The following is a 23,060-nucleotide window of genomic DNA, read 5'->3' on the forward strand; positions in this document are numbered from 1 at the left end:
TTATCTTGGCAGAAGACGTTAGTCATAACCCCCACCACCAGAGAGTGCTGTCTATGGGCTACGCCAAGGAGCCCCTCCCCCAGGAAGGCCACGCTAATATCATCCTTTTCTGCGTGGGCTAGGATGCAAAGGTTTGAAAACACTGATCCAGCAAGATTCAAAAAAGGGTTTTGAATTAAATCAAATAAGATGCCATGGGGACGCCTGGGTGGCTCAGTCGGTTAAGCGTCTGCCTTTGGCTCAGGTCATCATCCCGGGGTCCTGGGATCGAGCCCCGCATCGGGCTCCCTGCTCCGCGGGGAGCCTGCTTCTCCCTCTCCCACTCCCCCTGCTTGTGTTCCCTCTCTCACTGTGCCTCTCTCTGTCAAATAAATAAATAAAATCTTTAAAAAACAAAACAAAACAAAAAAAACAAATAAGATGCCATGAATGAATTAATGAATGAAATCAGAGTACTTGCTTTGCGTCTTAATAACTGCAAATCACCAGCCTCTCCAAGCCTTGATTTTCCAACTGCGATAGAAAGAATTTACAGGATTATGAGGATTAACAAGGAATGACATAAGTAAAAGCTATAAAACATTATACAAATTTAATTATTACCTTGGACGTTAAGAGTTACACCACCGTTTCCCTAACAGACCACTCCCTTCAATCTCACCTTTCTGCCATATACCCTGCTTTCATCAACAAACTATTCTTCAGACGCCTTTTCCCCCCAAAATCACTCTCCACATTAAAAAATGTCGTCAGCTCCCCTTTGCCTACTCAGTCAAGTCTAAACTCCCACCACAAGGATCTCAGTCATCTGGCCGTCACTCCCTCTGTTTTCCGTGAACCCAACGGATGGGCGGGGGGAGGTGTCCAAGTCCAATCTGTCAGGTACACCAGCCACTAGGGGGCGTAAGGTCCCAGGGTCGGCCTATATTGCAGAAGTTTATCCAGAGAAATCAGAAGCAACGCACAAAGGGGCAAATTCAACGCATGAAGGGGGGAGGCCGAAGTCAGAGCTGCAGAAACAGCGTCAGAATGGGATTTAGGCGGAGTACCTGGGTCAGTCAGTTACGCGGCTGACTCGATCTCAGCTCAGGTCTTGATCTCAGGGTCATGAGTTCAAGCCCCACATTGGGCTCCACGCGCAGCATGGAGCATCCTTTATTATTTTTCTTTTTTGGAGCCTACTTGAAAAAAAAAAAAAGAATTGGATTTAGGGGCAAGGGAAGGACACAAGCCATGTAGTTTCATAAGGATGGGCTCAGTTACACTGTCCTGACAACCAACCTCCAAACCCCAGCGGCTTAACACAACAGAGACTTATTATTTGCTAATGCAAAGTCAGCAGCAGGCCTGGTGTGGGGTGACTCATGGTGACTGTCTTCCATGAGGCGGTCTTGTTGCAGAAGTTATGATACATCTGGGGGATGGTGCAGGCTTTTCTTTGCTTCAGCTGGAAGAGAAACCTATCACTTCTACTCATACCTCACTGTCCACAATTAGTCAAACTGCCCCACCTTCTTTCAAGAGGACTGGTAAGTGTGGCTGTGCTGGATAGAATCCAAAAATGTCACCCACTAGGGGATGGGCTGAATGGGGGATGGGCATTAAGGAGGGCACTTGTTATGATGAGCACTGGGTGTTACACATAAGTGATGAATCACTAAATTCTACTGCTGAAACCAATATTACACTATACGCTAACTAACTAGAATTTAAATAAAAATTTGAAAAAAAAAAAGAATGTCACCCACAATCCCTCCCCTCCCTCTACATGGAGGTCACTCCTCTTGTCAATAGTGCAGCCTACTTCCCCTCTCCCTAAATCTGGGCTGGCATGGTGACCTCCTCTGACCAAGAGAATGTAGGAGAAATGACAAAGGGGCAGCCCTTAAGCCCTTCTGTTTTTGCTCTCTTGGAACCCAGCCTCCAACGTGGAGAGCAGCGTGGAGGAGAACTAAGGAGCCCCCGCGGAGCTCCCAGCTGAATGCAGCAGCGTAAGCCACCTGTCTCACGGGAAATGATATGCATTGCTCAGTCGACCCACAGAACCCAGAGAAATAACCCAAATGTCCATCTGTCACCAAACTGGCCCTTCAGCTCACTAAGCATAGAAACAGACAAGAGAAGGGCGCCTGGGTGGCTCGGTTGGTTAACTCTTGATTTCGGCTCAGGTCATGATCTCAGGGTTGTGCATGAGATGGAGCCCCAGGTTGGCCTCTGCACTCAGCACAGAGTCCGCTTGAGATTCTCTCCTTCTCCCTCTGCCACCCCCTCCACGCCCCCACTCCCCATGCCCCTGCTCTCAAGAAAGAAAGAAAGAAAGAAAGAAAGAAAGAAAAGAAAGAAAAGCTCTCTTAAAAAACAGAAAAAAGAAATTGACAAAAGGCTAAATGGAGTCCCAGGCAAGGCTTTATTGGGGCTTTTGCTTGAGCACAAGGGAGGCAGAACAAAGAATCCTCAAGTGCGCTCGCTGAGAGGTCAGGCAGAGTTTTTTAAAGAAACTTAGGTGGCGGGAATGCCATCCATTTCTGTGTCAGGAAGGACGCTGGGTTTGAGGTTGGCGATGAAGAGAGTAACTACCACGACTTCCAGTGTTTTGATGAAACCTCAGATGCAAGGCCATGTGGCCGAGGGTCCGTGATTTCACATTGTTGGAGCCTTCGCTGTATCCCTGGGGGTTGCAAACTTCTCTAAGTTTGCTGTGGCCAAACCAAGAAAGAAGGGCATATGAAGATTTCTATATAAATTATGATTCCATGAAAGATTTTGAGGAGGTGAAGAGGCTGGTATCTTCCAGAGTGCAAAGCGATTTGGAATGTAAAGAACTTCTTTGGGTTGAGTTCCATTGAAGTTTGTCAATGACCTGTATTCCTGAACAATGAAACGTGAATATTGGGTTATGGAATAGTTTCTCTTGATAAATAAACAATGAACAAATACTGTGGGGAGAAAAGAAAAAGGAAGGAAGGAAGGAAGGTAGGAAGGGGGGAAAGGGTGACATGGAAGCATGTAGACGTGGGGATTCATTAGCACCTGTGTGCTTAAAGGTCATGCCTCTTCATGCATCTTCATGTCTAACTAGCAGGTTAGATCTCCACCCCTGAGCATGATTTTCACTATTATTATGAGGAGGAAAGTCGGTGAAAGGTCAGCAGTGGGGTCTGCTCACATCTTTGCCAGTCTTTGTAGCCCACATGCTCCTTTCAATAAGCATCCTCCCTTTGCACTCGCCCAAGATGCTACTCAAGAGGCACTGAGTTTTAGCTTTTTTTCTTCCTCATGGAGGCAGCCAAAGAATGCTGGATTCTGCGGTCAGGGTTGAGGGGACCCAAGTCCAGTCCCTGCTCTGTCTCACATCAACTGATGATAAATAAATAAAACATGGCAAATCCACACAATGGAATATTATTTGGCGATTAAAAGGAATTAAGTACTGATACATGCTACAAAAAGGATGAACCATTTATACGAAATGTCCAGAAGAGACAAATCCATAGAGACAGAAAGTAGATCAGTGGTTGCCTAGGCCTGAGGGAGTTGGGAGGGGAAACAGGGTGTGACCGCAGTGGTTATGGGTGTTTTGGGGGATGTTGAAAATGTTCTAAAACTGACTACAGTAATGGTTACACGACTCTGTGGATATTCTAAAAACCATTAAATTGTACATTTTAAATGGGTGGGTTGTATGATACGTGAATTGTATCTCCAGTAATGCTGCTTTTAAAAAAACCAAGGTTGGGGTGACTGGCTGGCTCAGTCAGTGGAGTGTGTGACTCTTGATCTCAGGGTTGTAGGCTGGAGCCCCACGTTGGGTGTAGAGATTATTTAAGAATAATTAAACCTTTAAAAAAAATTAAAATTAAAATAAAATAAAAACTGGATAGTTATCAGTTAGTGGGGAGGTTTTAAGTATGTCTTTAACTGTGTTTGGAGCAACTTCTTCGATTGTAAATTTTATGAAATCTAAATGCAGATCAACAGTTTCTGGTGAAAACTTAGCATACAAATTGAGCTGAGCTGTGAGTGTTAAATACACACTGGATTTTGAAAAGTTAGCAAGAAAATAAATTTTTTGTTATTGACTACATGTTGAAATGATAATACTTTGGCTACACACACAAATGTATTAATTTCACGTTTCTTTTTATTTCTTTTAATAGTGTCAATAGGAAATATTAAATACATATGTGGTTTGCATTATACGTTGTTTGATTTGCTCTTCACCATTAATTAGGGCCTAAAGCCTAAAGTTACATGTAACTTATAAATTTTGCCCAGTAAAAATACAAATGACCGAAGACTAGCCCAAAGGTGTATTGCTCAGTTTGTCTCTAACTTAGTTGACTTACTCCATCATGCCCTTCCTGACTCTACCAATCTCTATTCTGCAAATACTCTTTGTTTTGGGTTTGTTTTTTTTAAGATTTTATTTATTTATTTATTTATTTATTTATTTATTGACAGGGGAGGGGCAGAGGGAGAGAGAAAATCTCAAGGGGACTCAGCTCAGAGCCCACTTCCGGGCTTGATCACCTGACCCTGAGATCACGACCTGAGCCGAAATCAAGAGTCGGACACTTAACCGACTGAGCCACCCAGGCATCTTGTGAATGCTTTGAACCAGCTATACGGTAGGTCAGTTTCCTCACTGAGTTGAATAAACCTTTGACGCATGTTTACTGTACAGTTGTATGAGTCATGTTTCAACTTTTTTTTTTAAGATTTTATTTATTTATTTGACAGAGAGACAGAGAGAGAACACAAGTAGGCAGAGGGAGAGGGAGAAGCAGGCTCCCCGCAGAGCGGGGAGCCCGACGCGGACCTCGATCCCAGGACGCTGGGGTCATGACCTGAGCGGAAGGCAGACGCTTCACCGACTGAGCCACCAGGGGTCCCCATGTTTCAACTTTTTAAAATTATATTTAGTATGGTCCAACATATTCAGATCACTTCTTTAATGTAAAATTTATAAATACTTGGGCCTGCTTCTCCCTCTCCACCTTGCTTTTACTCTCACTATCTCTGTTGCTATCTCTGTCTCTCTCAAATAAGTAAATAAAAATCTTTTTTAAAATTACAAATACTTCAAATAAAATGTCTAAAAGAAAAAGAAATTCACAGCCTTGTTACCCTAAGAAAATTTTGTATTCATTCTTACCATCTCTCAATTTGTGACTATAACTTTTTCACATAGATGTAATTATAAAATGGATGCTATTTTGCATCCTCAATAGGTACATGCATAAAAATCATAAACATTATTCATGTTTTTACATGTTCTTCATGATTATCATTTTTAATAGCTGCATATATTTCATTGGCTTTTGTGTTCTAACTTAACAACTTGCTGATCGTTGAGAATTTGGTTGCTTTCCAACTTTTTACTCTTACAAAGCATGCTACAATGAACATTTTCCACATATGTATGTATATGATCTTTTGCTTCTGTTTATTTCCTTAGGGCAGATTCCCGTGAGAGGGATTACTGAACTTCAGTGTGTGAACAATTTTGGGGCCATTGAAAGGCGCTGCTATAATGTGTCCAAAAAAAGGTTGTGACCATGTACACGACCACCACCAGTCCACTGATGTGCCCATTTCCCAAAATGTCCCTACCCTGATGAAAGAGTGTAATTTCGTTTCTGTTTGTGTTTTGCTATAAACTATTCCATGCAAAATAGACTCTCAATTTAAATGCTGCTTATAATTTACTGTTTCCTATCTGAAGGAAAACGGGCGCTCTGGGGCACCTAACACAAGAATGATTCCTCAAGTGGAGCTCCCACACTGCAACTGAGGAACCCACCTAGCCGACTTCCACAGCCAACAGCCTTTGTTGTGGAGAAATGGATGAGCCCCAGCACGCTCGGCCTACAAAACACAGGACTGGAGCGAGATACTGGTGTGTGGGTAAAATCAGACTGAGTAATGAGTCGAGGATGAATGGAAACATGGAATATAGCTAGAGCACTTTTCCTGTAGAAGTTAAGAATGTGCTCAATAGGCACCATCCTTAAACACAGCGGCACTTGTTTGCTAGAGCTGACGTGGGAGCTTAAACAAAAACTCATTTTCTCACAATTCCGGATGGAAGCTGGATGTCCAAGATCACAAGGTGTGGGCAAGTTTGATTTCTACCAGAGCCTCTCTCCTTGACTTGCAAATGGCCCCATCTAGCAGTGGCCTCACAAGGTCATCCCTGGGTCTGCATTTAAGTCCTGATGACCTCTTCTTATATGAACCCGAATCATATTGGGTTAGGCTCTACCCTAATGACTTCATTTACCTTAATTACATCTTTACAGGACCCATCTATAAATATAGTCATCTTCTAGGGTCTGAGGGGTTAGAACTTCAATTTATGAATTGAATGAGGGGTGGGGGGCGACACACACACAATTTAGCCTATGACAGTAGTTTCTGCAATATTTGCTGCAACTTTGAAGACTTAAAAGTTGGTAAGGTTAAGTCCCCTGGAGGGGTCGTATTTATTAAATCACAATTAAAATAGGCACAAAATAATCAGGAAAAAAAAAATCCCTCTTTACGTTGTCCTGCAAAGAGCAGTAAAAGGAGATTAATCTCAGTAACTCTTTCCGTAATCCCCTTTCTCGCACCGCTCTCTGTCCACCTGCAGAAAAGCCACCTGCGCACCCAGCTCCCGGGCTGCTTCCCCCGCCACACACACTCACCCCCCCGCAGGCCCCGGCGCTTGGGAACGTGGATTTAGGGAGCTCCTCACGCTCCCAGAGCAGCCTTTCCGGATGGGCCCCTTCCGTAAGTCCGCACCGCCCAGCGCAGGGCCGCGGGCCGGGATGCACAGCCGGGGGTGAGGGTCGGGGGGCAGTGGGGCGCGCCGCAGGTGTCGCAAGCGCCGGAGGCCAACGGGCGCGAGGAGGCTGGCAAGGGACCGGGTCCGCCGCGGGGCCCCCGTCCCCAGGAAGCCGAGCATCCCCGGCACCCCCGCCGCCTCCCCGGGGCCCCTCCCGCCGGAGCGCGGGTCTCGCCGGAGCCCCGGGGGCGACACGGGCGGAGTCCTCCTCCTACACAGCCCGGAGCCCGCACCTTCTCCGCGGACAGATCCCCTCCGAGACTGTGGTCGGGACCGAGAGGAAAGGAAGCAAGACAAGCGGCCGCTAGATGTCCCCTTTGCCTCATCACAGCAGTGCAGGGCGCGGCCGGCCCCCCCAAGTTTCATTGGTCCTCGGCTGTGGCCAGGAGACAGGCTTCGCGGCCACGGAGGTTCCCGGTGGCCCACCCGGCTCCGGTGGAAGCAAGTTTGGGGGCGTGGCGTCCTGCGCCAGCCCCACATTGGGTGTAGAGATTACTTAAATTAAAAAAAAAAGAACTTTAAAAATTTTTATAAATAAATTTGTTCTTTCTTTTTTTTTTTTTTTTAAGATTTTATTTATTTATTTGAGAGAGAGAGAACGAGAGACAGAGAGCAGGAGAGGGAGGAGGGTCAGAGGGAGGAGAAGCAGACTCCCCGCCAAGCAGGGAGCCCGATGCGGGACTCCAGGATCATGACCTGAGCCGAAGGCAGACGCTTAACCATCTGAGCCACCCAGGCGTCCATAAATTTGTTCTTTCTAGTCTCATTTGAACCGATTATAATGCCTGCGTGAGTCTCCCCTATGAGCAAAACAAAATCTTTAACTGGGATCATTTTCATATCTGTATGAGATTCATTTTACCTTTTTTCCGAAAATGATCTTTCAACAATGTTAAGAGGTAGATTCACTGTAATGTTTAAGAAGTTGAAGCTTCAGGGGCGCCTGGGTGGCTCAGTTGGTTAAGCGACTGCTTTCGGCTCAGGTCATGATCCTGGAGTCCCGGGATCGAGTCCCACATCGGGCTACGTGCTCAGCAGGGAGTCTGCTTCTCCCGCTCCCGCTCCCCCCTCTTGTGCTCCTTCTCTCTCTCAAATAAATAAATAAAATCTTTAAAAAAAAAAAAAAGAAGTTTAAGCTTTAGGACCTCTTCCAAGGCCCTCTACTTAATGCATTATTTTTCTTAAAGAGCGCCCCCCAACTTGTATAAGCTTCAGACCCACCAAATCCATACCCCCCCTCCCCCTCCCCCTGCTGACTGCCAGCTCCCTCAGCCCACATTGTGTAGTTGAAAGATTTTTATCTTTTTTAATTATTATTTTTTTAAGTAATCTCTACACCCAACCTGGGGCTCAAACTCAACAACCCTGAGATCAAGAGTCCCATGCTCTACTGACTGAGCCAGCCAGGAGCCCTAAAAGAACTTTTTTTTTTTTTTTTTAAGATTTAGTTATGTATTTGAGGAAAAGAGAGAGTGGGGGGAGGGGCAGAAAAATCTCAAGCCGGCTCCCGGATGAGTGCGGAACCAATGCATGGGCTCAATCCTACGGCCCTGAGATCATGACCTGAGCCAAAATCAAAAGATGGCGGCTTAACCGACTAAGCCACCAAGGCACCCCAAAAAGATTTTTTTAAGGTAAAATCATGACTCCCATAGAAATATAAAACAAAAAAAAAGAAATATAAAATGAACATGTTAACTACTCATTAATTAGTCCTATAGAGCAAAAATGTAATTTATAGAAATCACCTCCTTTCTACAGAGAACCCAATCAGATGGGTACAAGACAAAAATCATTCGCATTTCTATGAACATGGACCGTCTGCATCATCATCAGACTTCTGAGTTAACTTCTTTCCCTACAGAGTTGCAAAACAGTCAAAGATAATGAAGAATACTAACCTCTGCAGAGTCCAAAAACTCCAAGGAGGGTCCTCTAGTCTAGACAAATCCTAGTATTCCACTGGGAGAGATGCTCAGGATTCGCCATTTCAAAATCCTTCACAATTTTTCCTTAACTAACAGCAAGAATTTGGGTAGCAAAAGTCACAAGTTGTTTCTTATTTCCTGAGTGTACTGTTTCCCACTGAGCCTCCCTCCAAGCCCTGTTCCTCTGTATCCTGGTGGCTGGCAACTTATGGAAATTCTTCCCAAGGCCTCCAAAGCAGTGCTTGCTTTTGGCTGGTTGCTGATGCAAACGAGGCCATGAATCCTGCCTGTCACTGTCCCCCCACCACCCGCTTGCTCTGGGGCCTTGACACCGCACGGCCCACAAGGGCCAGGTGATGAAGACTCTCTCTTTGACCAGACTACTCTGAGGTACTTCCCAAACTATGGATTGCTTTCTAGTGAAATAAGGGGCATCAAGTTCATTACTAAATTGTGTTTATTTGTGCCATTTGACACTCCTTACTTTCTCGTTTTCTGCTTCCAGAGACTTCTCCCTTTAATCACTCACTTAGTGGTTTTTAGGTTTGACTCTTCACCCAGCACATTCAACAGTCTCTAGGAGTACCTTCTCCCAAAATGTGCAGCCCTGACTTGAGACCTTTGCCATGCTATGTTCGATTTGTCTCTTTAGTGTGGTTTCAAGACTATCCTAGCTCAAGCATGGTCAATGCCCAGCTCCTTTGCACTGTTACGGGAGTCCCTTGGCAAGCACTCCCATGTAATTCCTATTCTTTCTCATTGATTTATTTTTTTTTAAGATTTTGTTTATTTATTTGAGAGAGAGAGAGAAAGACCACAAGCAGGGTGAGGGGCAGAAGGAGAAGCAGACTCCCACTAAGCAGGGAGCCAGATGCAGGACTCAATCCTGGGGACTCCGGTCATGACCTGAACCAAAGGCAGACACTTAACAGACTGAGCCACCCTGATGCCCCCCCTTTCTTAATATTGTATTTATTTATTTGACAGAGAGAGAGAGACAGAGAGCATGAGCAGGGGTTGGAGCAAGGGGAGAGGGAGAAGCAGGCTCCCCGCTGAGCAGGGAGCCCAACTCTGGGCTGGATACCAGGACCCTGGGATCATGACCTGAGCCAAAGGCAGACGCTTAACCGACTGAGCCACCCAGGCGCCCTCAATGATTTATTTTTTTATGTGCAAAACATTAACATGGTTCCGTTAAAAAGAAAACCAGAGACCCCAAATGGTGTTGTTTAGGTTAAGGCCCCAAGTCAGTAGACCAAACCGTACTGCCTAACTTAAAAGTAACTTGAACCCCCCCAGAAATCTAACCTTTAACCAGTCAACAAAGGATTTCCTGGTCAGTACTAGGAATTTTACTGATAGACCCCTACCGTTCCTCTTAGGAGACGACCTTGCCTAAAAGAATAGATTCTTTGTTAATAATTTCCTTTTTCCCACTCCCTTTCTACCTTTAAAAACCTTCCCTTTTCTGTAGCCCTTTGGAGCTCCCCTCTACTTGCTAGATGGGATGCTTCCCAATTCATGAATTGATTAATAAAGCCCATTAGATCTTTAAAATTTACTCAGTTGAAGGGCACCTGGATAGCTCAGTCGGTTAAGCATCTGCCTTTGGCTCAGGTTATGATCCCAGGGTCCTGGGATCAAGTCCCACATCGGGGTCCTTGCTAAGCAGGAAGCCTGCTTCTCCCTCTGCCTGCCACTTTCCCCTGCTTGTGCTCTCTCTCTCTCTCTCACAAATAAATAAGTAAAACCTTGAAAAAATAATAAAATTTATTCAGTTGAGGGGCACCTGGGTGACTCAGTCAGTTGAACATCCAACTCTTGATTTCAACTCAGGGCTTGATCTCAGGGTCGGTGGTTTAAGCCCCATGTTGGGCTCCATGCTGGGCATAGAGCCTACTAAAAAAAATTAAAAATTAAAAAAAAATTTACTCAGTTGAATTTTTGTTATTTAACGGTTACAAAAATCAAAACTAGGCAAAACGGTACACTCGGGAGAAGTGACACTCCATCTCCTGTCTCTTTCACCCTAATCTTATCACCTCTTGTAGATAACCAATCTCATTAATTTTATCTTCCTGTGTGTTTCTGCAAAAATAATATAGTACGCATTCTTTTTTTTTTTAATTTATTTGACAGAGAGAGAGTCAGCGAGAGAGGGAACACAAGTAAGGGGAGTGGGAGAGGGAGAAGCAGGCTTCCCACCGAGCAGGGAGCCCGATGTGGGGCTCGATCCCAGAACCCTGGGATCATGACCCGAGCCGAAGGCAGATGCTTAATGACTGAGCCACCCAGGCGCCCTTATAGTACGTGTTCTTATTTTATCTCCTTTTCTTACCAAAAAGGTAGCCTTGCTTTTTTTTTTTTTTTCATTTAGCAAATATATCCTGGAAAAATACCTCAAATCAGTTAATACGAACTGTAGGGGAGGAAATATTTTTCCTTATTCTCTTCTAGGTTCTTAAACTGATATAAGACAGATTAACAGGAAAAAAAAACAAACAGAAGTTTAATGACATGTATACCTCCTGTACACAAGGAAAACTCCCTGAAATTGCTGAAGCCAGCACCTTAAAGACAAAAGAAGCTGTTGGGGGGGAGAAGTCAGTTACGGGAGGTAACCTAGAGAAGCACAGTAAACAAGAGTGAGGTTGTTATGCAGATTTACCTTGTGGCCTTCTCCATTCAGAAGTTTCTAGAGATTAGGTCACCTCCCCCTTCCGGGTACAAGTGAGGGAGACACCCTTACAAATGGAGATTTCCCTTATAAATGCAAATGTCTCTTACAAAAGGGTCAGTTTTCACATTTCTCTTCTGCCTGTAATTTCTTAAAAATAACCACTTTAAAATAATCAGTATGCCAGAGGCATACTTTGGGGTGGGATATTTTGCTCTCCTTCAAAGTCTTCACTATTTTTTTACAGTTGCATAGGATTTCATTGTGTGAATATGTCATAGTTTATTGAACCAAATGCCTGTATATTTGAACTTTGGGGGGTAGTTTCCAATATGTTGCAATTACAAATAATGCTGCAATTAAGTAATTTTGTGTACATGTATTTTTGTATTGTTAGAGCTCAAGCTTCAGGATCAGTTCCTAGACATGGGGTTGCCAGGTTAAATATTAACTGCGTATGTCGTTTTGTTAAGATATTGCCAAATTGCTCTCCATCAGAGTTATACCTTTTTGTATTCCCACCAACAATATCTGAGTACTTCTTTCCCCACAGCCTTGCCAAATCGAGCATATTATCAAATGAAGGGAAGCAGAACGTCACCCCAAATATGCCTCTTTGGCATAAGGATTATCTTGAGCGGGATGTTTTAAAGAAACAGTGTCTGCAGGAAAAGCTCCGAAAAACAGAAGTGACCCTTTGTAAGAGATATTTGCATATATATGGGAAATCTCCATTTGTAAGGGTGCCTCCCTCACTGTAACAGGAAGAGGGGAGTGACCTAATCTCTGGAAACTTTTATCTTTGGAGAAGGGAAAGACTTAAATCTGCATAACCTCTTTACCCTGGCTTACTGTGCTTTACCTGAAAACCTCCCTTAACTGGCTCTCCCCCACCCCCAACATCTTTGTCTTTAGCTAGAGACAGTATTTAAGATGATGACTCACATCCTTTGGGGGAAGTTACTCGGTTTTGCTGGGTATCTCATGCACACAGGAGGTGTACATGTTATTAAACTTGTTTTTCTCCTGTTAATCTGTCTTCTATTAAAAGGGATTCTCTGCCAAGGACCTAGAAGGGTAAAGGAAAATTATTTTTCCTCCCCTACACAAACATTTCAACTTTCGTCAATCTGATGGGTGAGATGGACTATTTTTATTCCCTCATGCTTAAGTATCTCCAGCAAACCCCGCCTGTAACTTAGCATCGCCTTGGGAAGGGCCTTGCCAGAAGGGTCTAGCTCCACCTGGTGGTGGCATCTAGTTGCAGGAAAAGCACCCTTTCTCCACAGATACCTGCCCTCGCACTTTCCGGTACCTATTAAATTCCCTGCCCTTTCTTTCCTAATTCCTTTGGGCTGCGACATGTAACACACTCCAAACTTTTTGAGTTGAGTACTAAGCCAATCTGCACCTGATGAGGGAGCAGAAGGCAAGCTGAGGACAAAGCACAAGCTGACACCTGCGCCCCCCACCCCAACCCCCAGGTGGGATCTGTGTGACATTCCTCAGGCACTCCTGAGGTCTGCTAAGGGAAGGAAAAACAAATGGTTAACTTACAGAGATCACAGTCCAGCAAGACACGAGTCTCCCTCAGTTACAAACTGTCTTAGTGATTTATAAGAAAAAAAGCATTCTTATCAATAACCTAATTTCCAGAACAAAACTCCCACTGTCTTCATGTTAATGATTTCCTAGAGGGAAAAACAACCTTAACTTGACAATGATAAGGCCTCCAATATCTTGTAGGTCCTCTTTGGCATACAAAAATTTTTGGAAAACCTCCCTTTTTCGCGGTGCCCGGGTGGCTCAGTTGGTTAAGTGACTGCCTTAGGCTCAGGTTATGATTCTGGAGTCCCAGGACTGAGTCCCTCATCAGGCTCCCTGCTGGACAGGGAGTCTGCTTCTCCCTCTGACCACCCCCCCTTCTCGTTCCCTCTCTCTTTCCCTCAGATAAATAAATGAAAGGAAAGAGAAAGGAAAGAAAGAAAGGAAGGAAGGAATTTCCTTACCCCCAACTCCCAAGTATATAATCAGTCACTGCTCACAACCCCGGCTTTTTCTGCCCATGGGTCCTGTCCCCGTGCTTTAAAAAAAGCATCATTTTGCGCCAAAGACGCCTCATGAATTCTTTCTTGGTCATCGGCTCTGGACCTCACCCCACTGAACCTCACCTATATTCAAAAACTGTATCACACCCACACCGTTTACTATCTACATTAGGTGACTTGACTACAAGATCTGCATTATCAGACCTTACTATTCTAGAAAACTCGGCCCAGAAGATGAAGTTGCAAATAACTAGACATCCCAACCAAGCCTCGTTAGAGTAAAATGGCTCATCAAACAATAGTATTTAGGAAACCCTCCCCTACTTGCTTTTCCTAAGTTATCATGCAGAGGCCCCCCCACATTGACTTAGTTTAAGCCAGACTCCAAAACTCTCGACATCTTACCTTTGCCCGCCCCCACTGAGACTCTACTTCCTCAACGTCGGTCTTCCCCTAACTACAGCAGACAATCAACTCAGCTTTGCCTTGCTGACAGATGATTTGGGGGGTATTTAGAGGGAGCCAGCATTCAACTTAAGCAGTAAAAAATAAAATGAAATAAAATAAAATAAATAAAATGAAATAAAATTTGGGGTGCCTGGGTGGCTCAGTTGGTTAAGCATCCTACTTTTGATCTCAGCTCAAGTCTTAATCTCAGGGTGGTGAGTTCTGCCCCGCTGGGCTCCACGCGAACCTACTTAAAAAAAACAGGGGCGCCTGGGTGGCTCAGTCGTTAAGCGTCTGCCTTCAGCTCAGGTCATGGTCCCAGGGTCCTGGGATCGAGCCCCACATCGGGCTCCCTGCTCGGCGGGAAGCCTGCTTCTCCCTCTCCCACTCCCCCTGCTTGTGTTCCCTCTCTCGCTGTGTCTCTGTCAAATAAATAAAATCTTTTTTAAAAAAAAAACGAAAACAGCGAGCAAGCCATGTGTGCCCCTGTCACTAAGTTCCAGATGGGGAAAGGTATGGGAATTGTCCTTTGTCATGCCAGAAACTGGGCTTCACCTTCTTTACCAACCTTATTTCACGAATCTACCCGCAGTTTTGTCTTTTTGCCCAAAGACTCTTTAAAATCTTAGAGGATGTCTTCATCTATTAGGGCTCCTGTGACAACGTAACATAGATTGGGTGACTTGTAAACAACAGAAATTTACTTCTCACAGTTCTAGAGGCTGGAAGTCTGAGATGAGGATGCCAGCAGAATTAGCAAAGACCCTCTTCCAGAATATGGGCTTTTTTTTCTTAGTAACCTCTCTACCCAGTGTGGGGCTTGAACTCACAACTCAGAGATCGAGAGTCGCAGGCTCTTTTGACTGAGCCAGCCAGGCGCCCCCAGAATACAGGTTTCTTGCTGGGTCCTCACATGGCAGGAGGGGTAGGGAGCACTCCGTCACCGCTCTAATAAAGCGCTAATTCATGAGACTCCACTCTCAAGCCACAGGCCCCTCCCAAAGGCCCTACTTCTTAATTCCATCCCCTTTGGAGGCTAGGATTCCACGGAGGAATCTGGGCAGAACACAAACATCCAGGCTATGGCAGAGGGCAACCTGTAGGCCACCTGGAACTTAGCTCTATGTTAATGTTGGGGGCTAGAGGTTGTCAGGATCTGCTCCCCCCATGATCCACTCTTCTTTTTTTTTCCTTCTCAATTCCACATGCCCAAGGCCAAAGGTGACACCATCAGGCCCTTTCTCAGGACTAAAATGTTTCTCAGCCAACAGGGAAATTTCTCTGCATCCGTAAGGAATGCTTCCTTGAAATCTCAGATCCAGCCTGGGATTTTGAAGGCACCAGGGGGAGCCACACACTGGAGCCCCAGATCACACTCCCCCAGGCACCACTCACACTGAATTCTGTAAGTGGTGCCTCAGGCCTCGAGTGGGTTTGTGCACCCGCTGCAGGGCCTCCCAACATGGGGTCTCTTATGCATGAATTTGCCAAAAAGCATTCTGGAGTTCTGTAGAGTGACAGTGCTGGGGAGGTTTAGGGAAGCTTTCTGACAGCTCTTTCCATACAGGTAATTAGTATCTGTAACCCTGATAGAGGCAGCATAGTGAGTGGTCTTTCGAATTCGGGCTCTGAAGCCTGTCTATCCAGCTGACATTCTGGCACCACTATTCACAACTATATGACCCCGGGCAGAGCCCTGAACCTCCTCCTACCTCAATTCCTCACCTGAAATTACAAATAAAAACAGTGCCTCCTCTTAGGTGTAAGGATTAAACGAGTTAGTGCATTTAAAGGATTCAGAAGAGGGGCACCTGGGTGGCTCAGTCGTTAAGCATCTGCCTTTGGCTCAGGTCATGGTCCCGGGGTCCTGGGATCGAGCCCCGCATCGGGCTCCCTCCTTGGCGGAGAGCCTGCTTCTCCCCCGCCCACTCCCCCTGCTTGTGTTCCCTCTCTCGCTGTGTCTCTCTCTGTCAAATAAATAAATATAAAATATTTTTTAAAAATAAAATAAAATAAAGGATTCAGAACAGGGATGCCTGGGTGGCTCAGTCGGTTAAGCGCCTGCCTTTGGCTGAGGTCATGATCCCAGGGTCCCTGCTCCGCGGGGAGCCTGCTTCTCCCTCTGCCTGCAGCTCCCCCTGCTTGTGCTCGCTCTCTCTGACAAACAAATAAATAAAATATTTAGAAAGAAAGAAAGAAAGCATATTTAGGACAGTGCCCAGCACTAACAGGACTCTAGGTTAACTATTATTCCAAAAAGCACTAAGCAAATACAGCTTCAAGCTCCTGCCCTCCAACCAGACTGTTGTTCCCTGTGGAACAACTTCAGCTACATCAGTTCTTCTGTGGTTCCTAAATTTGCAGCTCCATATAGGGAAAATATAAGATGACCACTTTTCACCTAAATCTGCTTATCTCAAGCTCTAAAGGGTATGCATCTTTCTCACATCTTTTTTAAATCTATGATGGTTTTTTTCTTTTTTTTTTTAAGATTTTATTTATTTGACAGATAGAGACATAGCGAGAGAGGGAACACAAGCAGGGGGAGTGGGAGAGGGAGAAGCAGGCTTCCCGCAGAGCAGAGAGCCCGATGTGGGGCTTGATCCCAGGACGCTGGGATCATGACCTGAGCCAAAGGCAGACGCTTAACAACTGAGCCACCCAGGCGCCCCTCTAAGTGTTTCTTTCTTTCTTTTTTTTTTTTTAAGGTTTTATTTATTTATTTGACAGAGAGAGAGATAGCGAGAGCAGGAACACAAGCAGGGGGAGTGGGAGAGGGAGAAGCAGGCTTCCTGCCGAGCAGGGAGCCCGATGTGGGACTTGATCCCAGGACCCTGGGATCATGACCTGAGCCGAAGGCAGACGTTTAACGACTGAGCCACCCAGGCGCCCCCTCTAAGTGTTTCTTATAGTGTAAGTCTGCTGGTGACAAATACTCTTGATCTTCATTTATCTGAAGGTATTTTTATTTTCTCTTTAAAGTATATTTTCACTGGATATGGAATTCTGGGTTGATTGGGTTTTTCTCATTTGTTTGTTTTAATCCTTTCAACATTTTATTTATTTATTTATTTTTATTTATTTATTTGACAGAGAGAGACACAGAAAGAGAGGGAACACAAGCAGGGGGAGTGGGAGAGGGAGAAGCAGGCTTCCCGCAGAGCAGGGAGCCCAGCATGGGGCTCGATCCCAGGACCCTGGGATCATGACCTGAGCCGAAGGCAGACACATAACAGACTGAGCCACCCAGGTGCCCGATGGTTTTTTTTCTGAAGATTTTTATTCTTTTAAGTAATCTCTACACCCATCGTGGGTCTCAAACTTACAACCCTGAGATCAAGAGTCACATGTTTCGCTGATTGAGGCAGCCAGATGCCCCAATCTACTATGGTTTTAACCTGACACTAATGCCACCCTTCTCAACCTGGACATCCTTAAGGATCTCAACCTGTGTTTTGTGGAGTACTCCCCTCCCCAAAAGACATTGAAGCATGGCAGAATATGCCACCCCAAAAGATGCCACTTAAGCATATTGCAATTTTGAGCTGTGTATCTACTTGTATCTTGTATCTACTTCAATTAAGAAGTAGATACAAGAAAAGCTCTCTGCCCTTCCCCTATTGACCTAAAAGCAAGACATCAATTTGTAAAGGTGTCTCTCCCATCTTCTCTACCAGATAAGACAGAAGTTAATCACTGGTGAGAGCTCTAGACCCTTAGCCCAGAGATGGCACCAGAAGAACCTACAGAACAATCCTTACAAAGTAGCCCTTACTGGGGTTCCTGACTGGCTTAGTCAGTGGAGCATGCAACTCCATCTGGGGGTGTGAGTTCAAGCCCCACGTTAGGTGTAGAAATTACTTTAAAAATAAATAAGTAAAGTGATTACATAGGGAAGAAAAAACTATTAAAAAAAGAAAAGTAGGGCGCCTGGGTGGCTCAGTCGTTAAGCGTCTGCCTTCGGCTCAGGTCATGATCCCAGGGCCCTGGGATCGAGTCCCACATCGGGCTCCCTGCTCGGCAGGAAGCCTGCTTCTCCCTCTCCCACTCCCCCTGCTTGTGTTCCCTCTCTCGCTCTCTCTCTGTCAAATAAATAAATAAAATCTTTAAAAAAAAAAAGAAAGAAAAGTAGCCCTTATCTTCCATTCATTTTCCCCATATATTTATTTTCCCATAATTTGTTCCCCTAGAAACTCCTTTTCCTTTGTCTTATCACATCTCTAAAAAATGTGTTATTCTTTTGTTAAGATGCTACAAAAAGGGCGCCTGGGTGGCTCAGTCGTTAAGCGTCTGCCTTCCGCTCAGTCATGATCCCAGGGTCCTGGGATCGAGTCCCGCATCCCTGCTCAGCGGGGAGCCTACTTCTCCCTCTGCCTTTCTCTCTCTCTGTCTCTTATGAATAAATAAATAAAATCTAAAAAAATAATAAATAAATAAATATTCGGGGTCTGGAATCCTCTGTCCACCATTCCCCTTCCACTTATTTTCATTTGGCTTGCACACAAATAACGAGAGGTAACAACAATGACAGCCAACAGAGCAGCTCCTTAGTTATCTCAACTTACCTCATTCAAATTTTGGAATGTGATATTTACTCATTCACCCTTTATTGACTGGCACAATGTACCAGACACCAGCACAAAGTACTGGGCAAATACAATAACACAAGCTCCCCACCCTTAAGGAAGTTGGTGACATCACCTAAGGAGTTATAAATAATAGATTTATTACTGAAAACTATTGCATTATTTCCACATAGTTTAATAACCAAATAGGAATCAACTAGAAACAGAAACTGAATATAAGTGTTGTTCTAAAATGACTTAGGTGGCTGGGTCACCTGGGTGGCTCAGTTGGTTAAGCATCTACCTTTAGCTCAGGTCATGATCACTGGGTCCTAGGATCGAGCCCCATGTCGGGCTCCCTGCTCAGTGGGGAGTCCTCTCCCTCTGCTCTTCCCCCCACTCATGCTCTCTCTCTCTCAAATAAATAAATAAAACCTTTAAAAATAATAAAATAAAATAAAATGACTTAGGGGCAACTGGGTGGCTCATTCAGTTGAGCATAGGAATCTTGATTTCAGTTCGGGTTGTGATCTCAGGGCCATGGAGTCCAGCATCACCTCGGGCTCTGCATTCAGTGGGGAATCTGTTTCTCTCTCTCTCTCTCCTTCTCTCCCTCTCCCTCTCTCCCTCTCCCCCTGCCCCGCCCCTTGCTTGCCCGCTTTTTTTTTTTTTAAGATTTTATTTATTCATTTGAGACACAGAGATACAGAGAGAGAGGGAGAGCATGGGCAGGGGGAGAGGCAGAGGGAGAGGGAGAAGCAGGCTCCCCGCCGAGCCAGGAGCTTGATATGGGGCTCCATACCAGGACCCCGGGATCATGACCCGAGCTGAAGGTGCTCAACCATCTGAGCCACCCAGGCACCCCTCTCTCTCTTTCTCTAACATGAATGGATAAATCTTTTAAACAATAAGATATAAAATAAACTAAAAAAAAGATTCAGTGGGTACGTACCTCTCCACCAGTTAGTTAACCTTCCTCCCCCATCACTTCTCACTGGCATACTGGTTTTCCCTTCACTCCTTTCTCTCCTGCACCCTCTGATGATTTCACTTTATTCTTGTCCAGCTGCTACCACCCACTCTGTCTTGAGCTCCTTTCTCCCCAGAGAGGTTACAGACCTGGACCAAAGGAATCTTAAAGTCTGCATTCAAAACTAAATGGAGTTGCTGGAGTGGGGGGTGGGGTGGGAAGGATGGGGTGACTGGGTGATGGACACTGGGGAGGGTATGTGCTCTGGTAAGCACTGTGAATTGTGCAAGACTGTTGAATCTCAGATCTGTACCTCTGAAACAAATAATGCAATATATGTTAAGAAAAAAAAGAAGAAGAAGATAGCAGGAGGGGAAGAATGAAGGGGGGGAAATCGGAGGGGGAGATGAACCATGAGAGACAATGGACTCTGAAAAACAAACTGAGGGTTCTAGAGGGGAGGGGGGTGGGAGGATGGGTTAGCCTGGTGGTGGGTATTGAGGAGGGCACGTTCTGCATGGAGCACTGGGTGTTATGCACAAACAATGAATCATGGAACACTACATCTAAAACTAATGATGTAATGTATGGGGATTAACATAAGAATAAAAAAAAAAACTAAATGGAGTTAACACTTATGATGAGAACAGAGTGATGTATAGAATTGTTGAATCACTATATTGTACACCTAAAACTAATATAGCACTGTATGTTAACTACACTGGAATTAAAATAACTTAATTAGAGGGGCACCTGGGTGGCTCAGTCAGTTAAGTGTCCAACTCTTGACTTCGGCTCAGGCCATGATCTCACAGGCCTGAGATTGAGCTTGGGATTCTCCTCCTCTCTGCTTGTGCTTGCTCGCTCTCTCTCTCTCTTATAAATAAATAAATGCCTAAGTAACCAGAAATCATTTTTAAAAATAATAAGTAAAATAACTTAATTAGAAAAAAATGGGTTAGATGCTGTCTTTTAAGTAAAATACTAATTGCTGGCCCATCACTTGTTTTTGTGCAGCCTGGGATCTAAGATTTGTTTTTACATTTGTAAATGATTGGGGAAAAAATCAAAGGTCATTATTTCATGACATATGGAAATTATGAAATTCACATTTCAGTGTCCATAAATGAAGTTTTAATGGAACACAGCCATGTTCATTCACAGTCTATGGATGTTTTCTTGCTATACCTGTAAAGTTGTATAGAGATTGTATGTCTAAAAGTATAAAGAATTTTCTTTGAAGGTATCTTTGAGCTTGCTGGGTAGATGTTCATCCCCCGAGTTGGAAAAATTCATGGGCAAGAAGTTTTAGTTGAAATTAAATGGTAGCATCTATGTCTAAGGAATATTGTGATTTGACCCCTTTATGAATTTTGTGATGGACGAGCATGTGGAAATGGTGGCCAGTGGGCAACATAGCAACATTAGAATGGTGATAACAGTAGGAAAGAGTATCATGGTAGAAGCCTTCCAGAAGTATGAACAACAAAACCAGAATATAAACCAGAGAAATCAATGCTTCCATGTCTTCTCTCCACAGCACATTTTAGTGCAATATAAAAATTAGGTCATGTACATTTTCTTTTAAGATTTTAGTTATTTATTTGACAGAGAGAGACACAGCGAGAGAGGGAACACAAGCAGGGGGAGTGGGAGAGGGAAAAGCAGGCTTCCCACTGGGCAGAGAGCCCAATGCAGGGCTCGATCCCAGGACCCTGGGATCATGACCTGAGCCGAAGGCAGACGCTTAATGACTGAGCCACCCAGGCGCCTGAGTCATGTACATTTTCTTATTGAACTTCTTTGTTAAATAAACTTTTGTAATAGTAATAAAAATTTTATTCTCTGGTCATTTACTTAAGTTTGCCAACCCCTGGCCTAAAATATCCAGTTTGAAGGCGATTGTGCACAGCTCTTGTGTGAGGTGACATAAAGTGCTTTCCAGATCTTGCCTCATTTGCTTCTAAAAACTTCATAGGGTGGGTATTATCACCATTTGTTAGGTGACAAGAGACTGACAGAGAAAACTTTGCCAACATCAAAAGCTGGAGTCAAATAAGGTCTTCAACTCCAAAGCTGGCCATCTTTCCAGGACACAACACAATCCTGAGAGCTCTGAAGGGCACAGTCTGAATTTTAAACAGTCCTTTGGACATCCATCCATTGGTCCTAATTTTCTTCCTTGAGGCCATCCATACAATAGTCTTTAAATTGTTCTGTATCTTTCCATCTTTATTTGTGACCAGTTGGCTTTTTGGACCCAGAGGCAGAATCTTACACTTATTACTATTGAATTTTGGTCTATAAGATGGAGCCTATCATTCCTGCCTATTGAGATTTTTTTAGTTTTAATTCCAATGTAGTTAACATACAGTGTTATATTAGTTTCAGGTGCACAATATAATGATTCAGCAATTCCATGTATTAGTGCTCAAGATATGTGCACTCTCTTTTTTAAGATTTTATTTATTTGACAGAGAGAGAGAGGGAACACAAGCAGGGGGAGTGGGAGAGGGAGAAGCAGGCTTCCCGCCGAGCAGGGAGCCCGATGCGGGGCTCGATCCCAGGACCCTGGGATCATGACCTGAGCTGAAGGCAGGCGCTCAACAACTGAGCCACCCAGGCGCCCCGAGATAAGTGGACTCTTAATCCCCTTCACCTGTTTCACCCATACCCTCCACACACACCACCCCCCCCAACACCTCTGGTAACCATGTTTGTTCTATTGAGATGTTTTTGAATTCTCATTCTGCAAGCTGATGATGTTGCTCTTCTCTTTGCCATCCACAAATATATGTACGCCTTCTGATTTTCACCTGTCACTGGCAAGCGTGCAGTGGCTTTATCCTTCATTCCAGAAGGTGGCACTCATAGGCCACTCTGTCCTGCAGATCCTGTTGGGATGGCCGGTTCAAGTGACAGTCACAGTTGGAGGGGAAACCCAGGTGGACATCATTACTTTCAATGTCCTCTCCTAACACCCACACAGCCACTTCTAAAAAGAAAGCGAACTTATTTCAGCTCCTCCTCCTCTTTCTGCATTCTTTCCCATTCAGGAAACTTCTCTCCCAGTTGTCTTTAATCCCAGACCTTCCACTTGCCTAGTACTAGTTGTGAATTTGGGTCAATTACTAACATTTGTGCCGCTTTTCCCCATCTGTGGTATAGGGAAATTAATACCCTATAAATAAATTAATGGATGATAATAATCATTCAACAAGTTACCCCTCCAAAAAATTTTTTTCCATTTCATTAAATTTTCACAGCTAATACCATAGGGGTACTAAATCAGAGGAGCTACAGAATTAGAGCTTTTTTTCCCTTAAAGTTGCATTTTCTTCATTTATTCCCCTTAAGTTGTCCCCATACCCCCATAAAACATACTTGTCCCTTCATTCAGAAATGGACCAAACCTATTTCCTTCCCTCATCCTTGATATGTAGATTCTGCTGTGGGTTTTTGTTTTTTTTGGTTTGTTAAGTAGGTTTGTTAAGGGCCCAGCATGGAGCCCAATACAGGGCTTGAACTCAGGACCCTGAGAGCAAGCCCTGAACTGAGATCGAGAATAGGTCATTTAACTGAGCCACCCAGGTGCC

At 44.5% G+C, this 23,060-nt stretch overlaps 1 protein-coding gene across 1 annotated transcript in view; it reads right to left on the minus strand.

Moving 5' to 3' along the window:
- Positions 1-2,816: 2,816 nt before the first annotated feature.
- The window catches only part of F11R (F11 receptor), a 44,118-nt gene continuing 23,874 nt past the window's right edge, over positions 2,817-23,060 (minus strand). The window contains exon 10 of the mRNA XM_044915887.1: positions 2,817-2,882. The gene's annotated coding sequence lies outside the window, so the exon portion shown is untranslated. The remainder of the gene's footprint in view (positions 2,883-23,060) is intronic.

Source organism: Neomonachus schauinslandi, chromosome 6, assembly GCF_002201575.2.
Source record: "Neomonachus schauinslandi chromosome 6, ASM220157v2, whole genome shotgun sequence".
NCBI classification, from domain to species: Eukaryota; Metazoa; Chordata; class Mammalia; order Carnivora; family Phocidae; genus Neomonachus; species Neomonachus schauinslandi.